Source organism: Leopardus geoffroyi, chromosome A1 (assembly GCF_018350155.1).
Source record: "Leopardus geoffroyi isolate Oge1 chromosome A1, O.geoffroyi_Oge1_pat1.0, whole genome shotgun sequence".
In the NCBI taxonomy this organism is placed as follows: domain Eukaryota; kingdom Metazoa; phylum Chordata; class Mammalia; order Carnivora; family Felidae; genus Leopardus; species Leopardus geoffroyi.
The window spans coordinates 146102922-146118118 of NC_059326.1; the positions used below are offsets into that span (position 1 = coordinate 146102922).

The 15197-nt window shown below is 35.9% G+C and overlaps 1 pseudogene; it reads right to left on the reverse strand.

Annotated features, from left to right (window-relative positions):
• Nucleotides 1-1060: 1060 nt before the first annotated feature.
• On the reverse strand, nt 1061-1689 carry LOC123603001 (annotated as a pseudogene).
• Between the last annotated feature and the right edge of the window lie 13508 nt (nt 1690-15197).

Sequence of the window (15197 nt, forward strand, 5' to 3'; positions counted from 1 at the left end):
TTACTTGTTCCATAAGGGAAACAGGGGATCACTTACCACAGCAGCTCACACATTGCATGAGACACTGGCACATCTCTACCTCGTGAAGCATTTTCTTCAAAGGAAAAGAACTAGATATTTCAGGAAGGTCATTGAAGATCTTTGGGTACAGACATGCTGACCTTCCTGGTTGAGATTTGTAGCCTTTGTGGTGTGTGGACTGTGTCTCTATAGATGCCTTCATTGTGCTATAACTTTTATACAGGATGTATTGTTTAAACTGCCAACCCTAATTCGAATTCCCTTAGAGGCTCAGGAAATTCTAACTAAATAATATAAAACCCCATTGTGTTTTTCTTTGGTTGAGATGCAAATAACATTTTGAACAAGAACGTCAACAAATGCATAAATGTGGCGAAAGTTGGAACTTGCACTGGAACTCTAAAATTGGAATGTTTTCAACATTTAAATACAAATGAAAAATAGTGAAAAAAGAATGATAACCACATTTAAAACTCTTAGGAATCAGGGACTGCCACCACTGTCCTTGAATCTGTGCTCATAGTAGGTCTTTTTGTTTGCTTATCAGCCCTGAGAACAATGCTAGCCAGTATGGATTAAATTTAGAACAACCCTCTCCACCAGGGTCAAGGCAGACACATGAAAAGAGTCACATCTTTTTCTAATGCTAGATTTTTTTGTTTGTTTGTTTATTTATTTTTAAGGTATTTGAAATACACCTTTCTTCTGATTCTAAATGAAAAGGAATGGGAAGGACAGTGACAAACGGGATTTCACCACTGGATGTTGTGATACTACTATAACAGTCTTTTGTTTGAAACTCAGGAAGGAAACAGCTTTGTACCAAAACAGCTAAATATGCAGGTCCATAAAATGAAGGTACTTTTGAAACTGCCACGTTCACTCTGAAGCGCATTCATCTCCTTCAGCATCCCAAAGATGAAGCACACGTTCCACTTAGCTATGTAGCTAAAGTGGCACTGTGCCCCTGACATCACAGGACAGTTCAATGTAAAACCAGACTTCTGATGCTGGGCTCCAGCTGCACTTTCTCACTTTCTCACAGGTTGTCATCCTTGCCCGGGAGAGCAGTTGTCTGAACAACCTCTAGATCATGCGCATACTGTGCTGCCAAAACTGGGTCCGTGACAGCCTCTGGCTGGGTGAGAGCAAAAACCAAGTTAGGATCTCCAATTAGTCTTCTAGCAAGCCACAGGAAGGGCTGTTCAAAGTTGTAGTTACTTTTGGCAGAAATGTCATAGTACTAAAGGTTCTTCTTTCAGTGAAAGATAATAAACTTTGCTTTAACTTTCCTGTTCATAATGCCCACTCTGTTGCACATAGCACAATGGGGATTGTACGTACTCGTACCAGATCTCTCTGCCAGTTGGTCACGTTCTTGTAGGTAACCCTTGGTGTTGTCAAACATTATAATGGCACACTGGGCTTGTATGTCATAGCCATCTCTCAGCCCACCATATTACTCTTGACTAGCTGTATGCCATACTTTGAACTTAGTAGGTCCTCTGTTGATAAGGAACACAAGGGGATGGACCTCAACACCCAAGGCGACTACACTCTTCTCAAACTCACCAGTCAGATGATGTTTCACGAATGTAGTTTCCCAGTACCACCATCGCCAACTAATACAAGTTTGAAGAGAACTTGGGGTTCTCCTTAGGCAGCCATCATGCTATTCCTTCTAGAAGTGTTTCTGGCCTGTCTGACTGAGGCTCCCTAGATTTAAACAAACAGACAAACAAAAAACTTTTTAAAGGCTGATTGGGCTATCACATTCAGCGATCTGTGATCTGTTTATTATATGCAATTGGAGTCAATTTCCTACATTTCTAACATTAGTGGCAAAGTCTGACTCCAACTTGCTGTTTGAGCACATCAAAGCATATTAAAGTATCTCATAATTAATTTTCCTTAGAAAATTGTATGCTTAGTTGCTTATAACGCCTATGGAGAAGAAAAATAGGAATTGGTACCTTTAAACCAACTTTGAAATATTGGGGTGTCTGAAGCAAAGGGGGTCAGGTTGTAGGATTTATAGTAACAGCCTTCTGGAAGGCAGGTAGCTAGAGATTCTACTTGGTTTTCTGAAGGGTGAGGCATATACCAGTGCTTGAGTCTTCTTGGGCCATGGCCTCAGCAATAAAGCTGTACTAATGGCTCAGATGTTGTTCAAAATCAAGGGCAACTCTGAACCATAGTAGTGGACAACAGGCCACTCACTTGCTGTTAGAAATTTCCTCACATATATTTTAGTCCTCTAGCATTTGTGCTAAGATTTCAACAGAAAGAATGTGGATATATTTTCTAAAAGAGTTTTAGTTGCCTGAAGGATTTCTTATCATTTAAAATGTCTATTGGCAGATAAACTGAATAAAAAGAATTTCTTCTCAGCAGTATTTTACAAAATTGTTGAATGCTCATATTAAATGATAAAAGACCTTAAAGAAAACAAGAGGAGCCCACATTGTATTTTATGCTTTGTTTGCTCAGATCACATATTAGTGTTCCAGAAAGTGGCTCATTACCATTTCTATTAAAGAAGTTTCTTTCCACTTCATTCACTAAATTTGCTTTCTTTATTATCCTACTGACTACGGAAGTCTGTTCAGCACTTTTGTCATTGACCTTTTATTTTTGTTCATATCTTACTCTATAATATCATATGGGAGCTTCCTTGTCTTTAGAATGGGTAATATTTATATTTTTATTGAAGTGTAATTAACATATGGTATTGTATTAATTTCAGGTGTCCAACATAAATGATTCAACAATTCTACATGTTATTCAGTGCTCATCATGGTAGGTGTACCTTTAATCCCCTTTATTTATTTTATCTGTCTCCCTACCCGCATCCTTTCTGGCAGCCACCAGTTTCTTTTCTGTATTTAAGAGTCTGGCTTTTTGTCTCTTTTTTTCTTTGTTTTTCATTTGTTTCTTAAGTTTTACATATGAGTAAAATCATATGGTATTTGTCTTTCTCTGTCCGACTTATTTCACTTAGCATCATACCTTCTAGGTCTATCCATGTCATTGCAAATGACAAGATCTTATTATTTTTTATGGCTGAATAATATTCCATTGTATGTATATACCACTCTTCTTTATTCATTCATCTATCGATGGAGACTTGGATTGCTTTTATACCTTGACTATTGTAAATAATGCTGCAGTAAACACAGGGGTGCGTATATTTTATTGAATTCGTGTTTTTGTATTCTTTGGGTAGATACCAGTAGTAAAATTACTGGATCATATGGTATTCTATTGTTAATTTTTTGTAGGACCTTCATACTGCTTTCCACAGTGGCCGCACCAGTTTGCATTCCCAACAGTGCACAAGGGTTCCTATTTCTCAAAATCCTTACCAACCCTTGTAATGTCTTATCTTTTTGATTCTAGCCATTCTGACAGGTGTAAGGTGATAGCTCATTGTGGTTTTGATTTGCAGTTCTGTGATGATTAGTGATGTTGAGCATCTTTTCATGTATCTGTTGGCCATCTGTTTGTCTTTGGAAAAATGTCTGTTCAGATCTTCTGCCCATTTTGAATTGGATTATTTGTGTGTGTGTGTGTGTGTGTTGAGTTGTATAAGTTCTTTATATATTTTGGGTATTAACACCTTATAAGATATATCATCTGTAAATAAATTCTCCCATTCAGTCAGTTGCCTTATTGTTTTGTTGATGGTTTCCTTCACTATGTAAAAGGTTTTAATTTTGGTGTAGTCCTAATAGTTATTTTTGCTTTTGTTTCCTTTGCCTGAGGAGACATTTCTAGAAAAATGTTTCCATGAGTAATCTATTTAATATCATAGAAAAAGAAAAAAAAAGCCCTTAATAGTTGTGTGAAAAATTATAGTTTACAATCGCAGTTCTTTTTTTAATCACCCTCATTTTTAAAAATTGTGGTAAAATACACATAACATAAAATTTATCATCTTAACCATTTTTAAGTATATATAGTTCAGTATTGAGATAAGTATATCTCACATGGGTCTGCAACCAATCTCCAGAACTTTTTCATCTGACAAAACTGAAACTCTATACTCATTAAACAACTCCCCATTTCCCCATCTCCTTAGTCCCTTGGCAGCCACCATTCTACTCTCTTTTTCTATGAATTTGACTATCCTAGATACTCCATGGAAGCGGAATCCTACAGTATTTGTCTTTTATGTGACTGGATTATTTCACGCAGCATGATCTCAAAGTTCATCCATATTGTAACATGTGTCAGAATCTCCTTCCTTTTTAAGGCTAAGTGATATTCCATTGTATGTACGTGTCACATTTTGTTTATCCATCCATCTGTTGATGGACATTTGAATTGCTTCCACTTTTGGCTATTGTGAATCATGCTTTTATGAACATGATTGTGCAAATATCTGTTTGAGTCCTTACTTTCAGTTCTTTTGTACGTTTATCCAGAAGTGGGATTGCTGGATTATCTGGTGACTTTATTTTTACCTTTTTAAGAAAACACTGTACTGTTTTTCATAGCAGCTGCACAATTTTACATTCCTACCAACAGTGTACAAAAGTTCCAATTTTTCATATCCTTATCCACGCAGTTCCCGTTTTGTTTTATTTTCCTGATAGTAGCTATCCTGATGGGGTAGAGATGATATTTCATTGTGGTTTTCATTTGCATTTCCCTAGTGATTAATAATGTCATAATAAACTTTTGTCACCTTTTTCAGAAGAGCATCTAGTTGGATAATGCCTCTATGGTTCTTCCCGTGAATACTTTGCTATCTATGGTAGGGCAAATTAGACTTATTACACTCAAGGGAATATATCTTTTCTCTCCCTTTTTTGTTACTTTAATATTCATAATTGCTTTTACTTTTTTATGGGGAGGTGAGAAAATTTAGAAATAAAACAGAAGGAAGAAATAGAAACAAAAGAAATGATGGATAATAAGGAGAAATAAGAGAGAATGATTAGAAGGGTGAATAGGGAAGTTAAGAAAAAGTGAGAATAAAGCAGAACATTTTGTCTGACCTCTGCTAATTTCTTGCAGCCTTGGGATCTATACTGTAATTACTATTCAAATGACACATCAGGGTGGTAAAATGAGAAGAGTTGATTAGCTGGGAATTCAAGATGAAGGGAGCCTTTGAAAGAATTTAATCTAGCTTAGTTCCACAACTTGCAGAGAAAGAAACCACACTGTGAAATGATTTCCCCAAAGTTCTTCCTGGTAGTTAATAGGAGAACTGGAATTACAACTAATGACCAAGTCAGTATTATTAAGTGACAAGTAGGGGGTAATCAAAGTTCTGATATTAAGCCCGCTCAAAATTTAATGAAGCCCACTCCCCATCCATTATACATTCTAAGTCATGTCATTGCAGTGTATTTGAATCATGCGCTTGGTACTATGCAACACAACAGACTTGGCTCATAGGCCCTGGAAAAGGAGCTGAGAAACCTTGTTTTGGCCCTGCTTACTTTTCTGAGCTTAAGTTTCCCCATTTATAAAATATGAGTGTTGGACAGATGACTTCAAAAGTCTTTTTCAGGTATGAAAATAAATTTCTAGGAATATATCCTCATTCAAGCTCATATATGGCTCCCCACATGCTTAGTTCTGAAGCACTTTTCCCAGAGCAATATTTGCCTAGTAGATCTCATCAGCACACAGCCTTGCATGTCAACACAGCAACCTGGTCAGCCAGTCATGTTTGAATAAGCTTTCTGCTTTGCTCAGTTTGAAGCAGTCATAGCCACACTCCTTCTCTGCATCCACAGCACCCAAGTATGCCTTCCTAATTGGCCAAAGTCATCAAGTGGCTCAGGAGGGGAAGTTTTTTTGTTTTGCTCTTTAAATTCTCAACAGAGAGCAAAGCAAAATGTATTAGAAGGCCACATATCCTGCAGCTCCTGTGCTCTATACACATCATCCTAGAGAGAATAGGCTTCTTTTCTCCACCCCTAAAAGTCTCAAAAGCAAACCTTAAATTTGTATAGTATGAAGTTAACCCCATTTCACTGTGGAAAGACCTAAAAAATAGACTAAATTTCTTGAAGAACAAAAGAATGAAAACATATGTAAGACTTGTGTAAACAGTAGAAAATGATCTACAGATGGATAGATGGATTGCCATAAGAACTGATGTACTTGTAACTAAGTAGGATGAACATACATCCTGTTTTTTCTGAGGCAGTCCTGATTACTTCTATTATCTCAGTGTAATTATGAATACCACGTCTTTCGTTCCAAAAGCATCCCAGTTGGGAAACTAAATAGCAGGGTTATCCCTCAAATAAACCACACTAAATGAAAGGAAGTGTTCCCCATCCCAGGAGTGGAGGGGACAGCTCTCTTCAAGGCTTCCTTTCAAGATCTTCACCTTGAATTCCAAATTCAAGAATATTGGCCACATCAATGTCCATTATAATAAAGTTTATTGTCCCACCTCAGTTGCCTGTCAACCTAACCATAAGAACCCTCTCTTCATTTAAAAAATTTTCTGATTTATCAAGAAAACCTAAGAGTGAGAGAGGATGAGGAGAGAGGAAAACAACTGAGTTGAAGTCAGAAGAAAATCTTTTAGGAATACAAGATCATACCCACACCTGGATTCCCATCCTCTAGGCTCCCACAGTCCCAAAAGCATTGCCACTGTTGTAATCACTCCTTTACATGACTATTCCCCTCAACTGTTAATGTTCAATTGTTAATGGTTCAAAAGATCAAAAAGATCTTCCCTGAGAATATAAATGGAAGTTGGGACACCGGGATGGCTTAGTCAGGTTAAGTGACCTACTCTTGATTTCACCTCTGGTCATGCATGATCTCATGCTTCATGAGATCGAGCCCCAAGTCTGGCTGTGTGCTGACAGTGCAGAGCCTGCCTGGGATTCTCTCTCTCCACCCTTTCCCCACGTGCGCACACAATCACACACACTTTCTCTCTCTCAAAATAAATAAACATTTTTTTAAAGGAATGTAAATGGAATGATCTTGAATCCCACTCCTTGAAATGTAATTACTTACTAGAACTTATAACAGTTTTTCAAAAATCAAATAAAATGTGCAGAGTCAGTCTGAAGCATTCATTGTCTCTTTTGTTAACAAGAGGGACTAGAAAGATTTGATGCTTAATTCCTAATAAGAAATCATATACAAATTCTTTTCAATTATAACAACATCAGTAAAATAGATGTTTTCTTTGCCTTTTAGGCCAAAATATCCCTCTTACTTTTCACTTCTATTCTGGGTTTAGTCTTGCTTAAAATGAAATAAATATTATGTGCAGTTTTCTCATACATCAGGTTTTTTCATATGTGAGGACATTTGCTTCCTTACTTCAGCGCAATGATCCTATTATTGTCCATTAGGAAATAATATCGTGGAGAGTGAGGGTTCACCAGTATATACATTGTGTTTATTTGGATTCTATCCCTTTGAGAAAATGGCAAATCCTTTCAGTATGCCATTAAGGGAAGGGGTTTGCTTATACACAAAAGCAAAACAACTTTGTTTTTAACAAATAATGTTTTAATCTGGTTCAAACAAGGATTTCTGTGCAATCCATTGGTTTATTTTTACCACACAATAAATCTGATTCAGTTGTTTAATTGACAGGAAACTAGTTTGAATGGATTTATATTTTATTATTATTTTAAAGAAAAGAGCTCAGCCTCTAGGAATACTATCTTAAAAATCAGAGCTTAATTTCTTTTCAGAATTACAATTGCTCACTTCTCTCTCATGCCTTATTCTTTCTAAAAAGTTTTCTAAATTGTTTGTTAACCATTTCACAGCTATTACACAATATCATGAAATAATGTGTCAATCTCAAAATATAACAGTGAAGAGATATTTATAAATAATACTAACAATGAAATAACCTCTGGGGCACCTGGGTGGCTCAGTCAGTTAAGCATCTGACTTCAGCGCACATCATGATCTCACAGTTCATGAGTTCAAGCCTCACATCAGGCTCTTTGCTGACAGCTCAGAGCCTAGAGCCTGCTTCACATTCTATGTCTCCCTCTCTCTGCCCCTCTCCCACTTGCACTCTCCAAATAAACAAACAAACAAACATTTTTTTAAAAAATTAAAAAGAAATGAAATAACCTCCACTCCTGCATTCTCTTGCAGACCTGCCCCCTCTTGTATGCCTTTAGCCACAGCCAGTCCAAAGCAGTGCCATAAGCCTGGAAGTGTGCAAGCAGCCCCTACATGGGCCAGACACATGCCAAAGTGACTCCTGCCTTGGGGAGAGGGGAGGATAAGCACACACACCAGTCCAGCTGTGGCCCTAGCAGTGGGCTGAAGGCAGACATCAATTCTGACTGCAGGCATCATCCACTGACGAAAGCTTCTCAGGGGAAAACACAGGGAGAGTACCCTGCAGATCAGTGTCACTGCAGCTCTGGCAAAAGCCTAGTCTGACTCAACTCAATACCAACATGGCCGCAGACTGGTTCTCTAACACCACAGGGAATAAAACCTGCCCACAACAGGCAAAGAGAGCCATTGCAGGTGATGGGGCTGAAGGCAAAGGCAACAACAGGGTGCACACAACACACATAGGAGACATCCCTGAAGTGCCAGGTTCTGGTGAACAGAGGACATTGCACTGCAGGGCACTATGGGACCTCTTCTTTGTAAGGCCCCTACATAGGAGACTTTCCTAACACATAGAGACAGAAACAGAGAGTTAGACGAAATGAAGAGACAGAAGGCTATGTCACAAATGAAAGAAAAGGACAAAAATCACAAGAGAGCTAAATGAAATGGAGATGAGTAATATGCTTGATAGAGAATTTAAAGTAATGGTCATAAAGATACTCACTGGGCTGGAGAAAAGAGTGGGGTACCTCAGTGTGACCCTCAACAAAGATATAGATTACATAAAAAAGAACCATTCAGATATTAAGAACTCAAAAAACTAAAATTAAAAATACACTCAAGGAAAAGAAAAAACAGTAGGGGGAGTGGAAATGGAAAGTGAAAGAACAGATTGGTGACCTGGAGGGCAGAGTTCAACAATCAAGCTGAACGGAAAAGAGAAAAAATAATAATAAAATAGGAAAATAGCCTTAGGGAACTTAGCAACACCATGAAGCATAATAACATTTGCATCATAGGGATCCCAGAAGGAAAAGACAGAGAAAAGAGAGCAGAAAATTTATTTGAAGAAATACTAGTTGAAAACTTCCTGTATATGGGAAAGAAAACAGAAATCCACAACCAGGAGTCACAGAGAGCCCCCAACAAAATCAATGAAAAGAGGTCCACACCAAGATACAGTAATTAAAATGGCAAAAAAGCAATGATAGAGAATTTTTAGGGCAGTAAGAGAAAAGAAAACAGTTACATACAAGAGAAACCCAATAAGGCTATCAGCTGATTGTTCAGCAGAACCTTTGTAGGACAGAAGGGAATGGCATGATATATTCAAAGTGCTGGGGGGAAAAAAGCAACTGCAACCAAGATCACTCTAACCAGAAAAGGTTTCATTCAGAATACAAGACATAAAGAGTTTTCCAGACAAACAAAATTAAAGGAATGCATCACCATTAAACCAGCCTTATAAGAAATGTTAAAGGGGACTCTCTAAGTAGAAGGAAAGACCATAAGCAGGAGTGACAAAAGTAGGAAGCAAAAAGTAGTAAAATTAAGTACATCTATAAAAATCAGTCAAGGGCTACACAAATAAAAGGATGTAAATGTGACATCATATACCTAAAATGAGGGAGGAGGGGAGAGGAATAAAAATTTAGTGCTCATAGAATGTGTTCAAACTTAAGAAACCATCAACTCAATATAGACTGTTTTAGGCATAAGGCATTACATATAAACCTAATAGTAACCACAAATCAAAAGCCAGTAATAGATATGCAAAAAAAGAAAGAGAGAGGAATCCAAATATATCACTAAAGAAGGCCAGCAAACAATGAGATAAGAGAGCAAGAGAAGAAAAGAACAGAGAAGAACTCAAAACAACCACAAAACAAGTAAGAAATGGCCATAAGTACATATTTATCAACAATTACTTTGAATGTAAATAGACTAAATGCTCTAATCAAAAGCTATAGGGTGACAGAATGGATAAAAAAAGCAAGATTCCTCTATATGCTGCCTACAAGAGACTCATTTCACACCTAAACACACATGCAGATTTATAGGGAAGGGATGGAAAAGCATTTATCATGTCAATGGAAATTAAAAGAAAGCCAAGGAAGCAATAATTATATCAGACAAAATACACTTTATTATTATTTTTTTAATGTTTATCTATTTTGAGAGAGAGAAACAGAGCCTAAGCAGGGGAGGGGCAGAGAGAGAGACACACACACACACAGATTCGAAGCAGGCTTCAGGCTCTGAGCTGTCAGCACAGTGCCCAATGCAGGGCTCGAATTCATGAATGGTGAGACCATGACCTGAGCTGAAGTTGGATGCTTAACTGACTGAGCCACCCAGGTGCCCCAGGACAAAATACACTTTAAAACAAAGACTGTAATAAGACACAAAGAAGGACACTACATAATTATGAAGGGAACAGACAAGACAATAATATTTATGCATCCAACATGAAGTACCCAAATACTTAGAACAACTAATAACAGAAATAAAGGAAGTAATTGATAGTAATACAATAAAAGTAACCTTAACACCCACTTACATCAATAGATAGATCACCCAAACAGAAAACAAACAAGGAAACAGTGGCTTTGAATGACACATTGAACCTGATGGCTCTAACATATATTCAGAACATTCCATCCTAAAACAGCAGAATACACATTCTGTTTAAGTGTACATGGAACATTCTCCAGAATAGATCACATGTTAGACCACAAAAAAAAAAAGTCTCAACAAATACAATAGGATTGAAGTCATACCATCCATCTTCTCAAACCACACATTATGAAACTAGAAACCAACCACAAGAAAAAATCTGGAAAGAACACAAATACATGGAATTTTAATAACATGCTAGTAAACAATGAATGGTCAACCAAGAAATCAAAGAAGAAAAAAAGGAGACAAATGAAAATGAAAACACAAGGGTCCAAAGTCTATGGGATGGAGGAAAAGTGGTCCTAAGAGGGAAGTTTATAGCAATACAGGTCTACCTCAAAAAGGAAGAAAAATCTCAAATAAACAACCTGACTTTACAGCTAACAGAACTGTAAAAAGAACAAACAAAACCCCAAAACAGTAGAAGGAAGAAAGTAAAATAAATTTAAAAAATAAAATAAAATAATAAAATAAAAACAAAGCAGAAATAAATGAAATAGAAACTGAAAAAATAATAGAACAGATCAATGAAATGGGGAGCTGATGTTTTGAAGACATCAACAAAATTGATAACCATTTAGCCAGACTCATTAAAAAAAAGAAACAAAACAAAAAGACTCAAATAAAATCAAAAATTAAAGAGGAGCGATGATAAATGACACCACAAAAATACAAAGGATTATAAAAGAATATTATGAAAAATTATATGCCAACAAATTGGACAACCTAGAAGAGATTGATAAATTCCTAGAAACATAACCTCTCAAAACTGAATCTGGAAGAAATAGGGAATTTGAACAGACCAATTATCAGCAATGAAATTGAATCACTAATCAAAATACTACCAGCAAACAAAAGTCCAGGATCAGATGGTTTCACAGATGAATTCTACAAAACATTTAAAGAAGAGTTCAATACCTATTCTCAAACTACTCCAAAAAATAGAAGAGGAAGGAGAACTTGCAAATTAATTCTGTGAGTCCAGCATTACCCTAATACCAAATCCACAAAAGTCACTACAAAAAAAGAGACTAATATCTCTGATGAACATAGATGTGAAAATCCTCAACAAAATATTAGCAAACCAGATCTAACAATACATTTAAAAAAATCATTCACTGTGATCAAGTGGGATTTATTCCTGGCATGCAAGGTTGGTTTAATAGTCACAAATCAATCAACATGATACATAACATCAGTGAGAGAAAGGATAAAACCATACAGTCATTTCAATAGACAGAAAAAGCCTTTAACAAAGTGTAACACCCATTCATGATAAAAAAAAAAAATCTCAACAAGTAGGTTTAGAGGGAACATATCTCAACATATTAAAGGCCATGTATGAAAAACTCACAGTTAACATCATACTCAATGATGAAAAATAGAATTTTTCCCAAAGATCAACAAGACAGGGATGTCTACTCTCACCACTTTAATTCAACCTAGCACTAGAATTCCTAGCCACAGCAATCAGACAAGAAAAAGAAATAAAAGGCATCCAAATGGGTAAGGAAGAAGTAAAACTTGCACTATTTACAGATGACAGAATACTCTATAAAGAGAGCCCTAAGACCCCTCCAAAAAACTACTAGAACTGAAGTTTACTGAAGTGAACTGAAGTTTACTGAATTCACTTAAGTGAATTCAGTAAGGTTACAGGATACAAAATCAATATACAGAAATCCATTGTATCTGTATATATTAATAATGAAGCAGAAGAAATCGAAATTAAGAAAACAGTCCTATTTACAATTCCACCAAAAATGATAAAATGCCTAGGAATCAACTTAACTAAGGAGGTGAAAGTCCTATAAACTGAAAACTATAAAGTATTGGTGAAAGAAATTAAAAACCATACAAGCAATTGAAAGATATTCCATGCTTATGGATTGGAAGAGCAAATTTGTTAAAATGTCCATACTACCCAAAGCAATCTACGGATTTAATGCAACCCGTATCAAAATACCAACAGCATTTTTCACATAAGTGGAACAGATAATCTTAAAATGCTTATGAAACCAAGAAGACCCAAATACTCAAAGCAATCTTGAAAAAGAAGAACAAAACTGGAGATACTACAATCCCAGATTTCAAGATATACTACAAAGCTTTAGTAACCAAACAGTATGGCACCTGCACAAAAATAGAGCTATAGATCAATGGAACAGAATAGAGACCCAGAAAGAAACTCACGATTATATAGTTAATTAATTTTCAACAAAGGAGACCCAGATATAAACTCACGATTATATAGTTAATTAATTTTCAACAAAGGAGGCAAAATTATGCAATAGGGAAAGGATAGTCTCCACAACAGTGGTTTTGGGAAAACTGAACAGCTACATGCACAAGAGTGAAACTAAACTACTTTCTTACACCATATACACATATTAAGTCAAAGTGGTTTAAAGAACTAAATGTGAAACCTGAAACCAAAAAGATCCTAGAAAGGAAAACAAGCAATCATTTCTCTGATTGCAGTAGTAACATATTTTTAGATGTGTGTCTTGAAGTAAGAAAAACAAAAGCAAAAATGAACTTTTGGGACTACATCAAAATAAAAACCTTCTGCACAGCAAAGGAAACAATCAACAAATCTAAAAGACAACCTACTGAATGGGAGAAGATATTGCAAATGACGTATCTGATAAAAGGTTAGTATCCAAAGTATATTAAGAACTTATACAACTCAACACCCAAAAAACAATCCAAATAAATGGGCAAAATACAAAAACAGACATTTCTCTGAAGATGTACAAATGGCCAACAGATACATGAAAAGATGCTCAACATCATTGATTATCAGAGAAATGCAAATCAAAATTACAATGAGATATTGCTTCACACCTGTCAGAAAGGCTAAAATCAAAAACACAAGAAACAAAAAAGTGTGGTAAGGATGTGGAGAAAAAGGAGCCCTCTTCTACTGTTGGTGGAAATGCAAACTGGTGCAGCCCCTGGGGAAAACAGTACTGAGGTTCCTCAAAAAATTAAAAATAGTATTACCACATGTTCTAGTAATTCCACTACTGGGTATTTACCTAAAAAGTATAAAAGCAATAATTTATATTGTTATAAATTATTTTCAGTAGCTAAGATATGGAAGCAACCAAGTATCCATCAATAGACAAATGGGTAAGTGGTATATACATACAATGAAACATTACTCAGCCATCAAATTAATGAGAGCTTGTGATTTGCAATAACATGAATGGATCTAGAGAGTACAATGGTAAGTGAAGTAAGTCAGTCAGAGAGAGATAAGTACCATATGATTTCATTCATATGTAGAATTTAAGAAGCAAAACAAACCAACAAATTAAAAAAAGAGATGAGTCAAAAAATAGACTCTTAACTATACAAAACAAACTGATGGTTACCAGAGGAGAGGTAGATTGTTGTATGGGTGAAATATGTGAAGGGTACAAAACAAACCGATGGTTACCAGAGGAGAGGTAGATGGTTGTATGGGTGAAATATGTGAAGGGTATTAAGAGTACACTGATTGTAATGAACACTGAGTAATGTATGGAATTTTCGAATCACTATATTGTATACCTGCAACAAATATAAAGCTGTATGTTAATTATACTGGAATTAAAATAAATAAATAAACAAATAAATAAATAAAACTTTAATACATATCTAGAGTTTTATTTACCAAACAAATGATAATCATCTGGTTTGCCTCATCTACCGTCTTGTGTATTAAATGGACAATACTCTCCTCTTTCTCCAATTTAATTTTGTATAAAATTTTAAATATTTTATTTATTTATTTATTTATTTATGTATTTATTTATTTATTTTTGAGAGAGAGCGCGGGGGAGGGGCAGAGAGAGAGGGAGACACAGAATCTGAAGCATGCTCCAGGGTCTGAGCTGTCAGCACAGAGACCAACACGGGGCTCAAACCCACAAACCCCAAGATCATGACATGGGCCAAAGTTGGCTTAACTGACTGAACCACCCAGGCGCCCCTCTCCAACTTAATTTTGCATTCATTTACTGTGTTTAAAATATTATTAATTAATAAATAAATCCTAGTAGAAAATGGGAGATACTGAGCAGACTGGAAAGACATTTTTCTAGCAATTGTAATTTTTGTGGTTCATATATTCTGTATTGGTAGAAAAGGGAAGCTTTCTATCTTCTGGATCTGAAGCAAAACTTACTTGTTTTTATTTTTGACAAAAATTTCTAAAACCATAGTTCCTTGTAATATCAGAAAAATTAGTGAATTTTTTAAATCAGATTTACAAAGAGAAGAATAAAAATGTTGACCATTTTTGCCTTTTTTTTGGATGTTTATGTTATTTTGTGTGAGAGAGAAAAAGAGAGCATGAGTAGGGGAGGAGCAGAGAGAGAGGGGAACAGAGAATCCCAAGCAGGCTCTGCACTGACAGCAGTGAG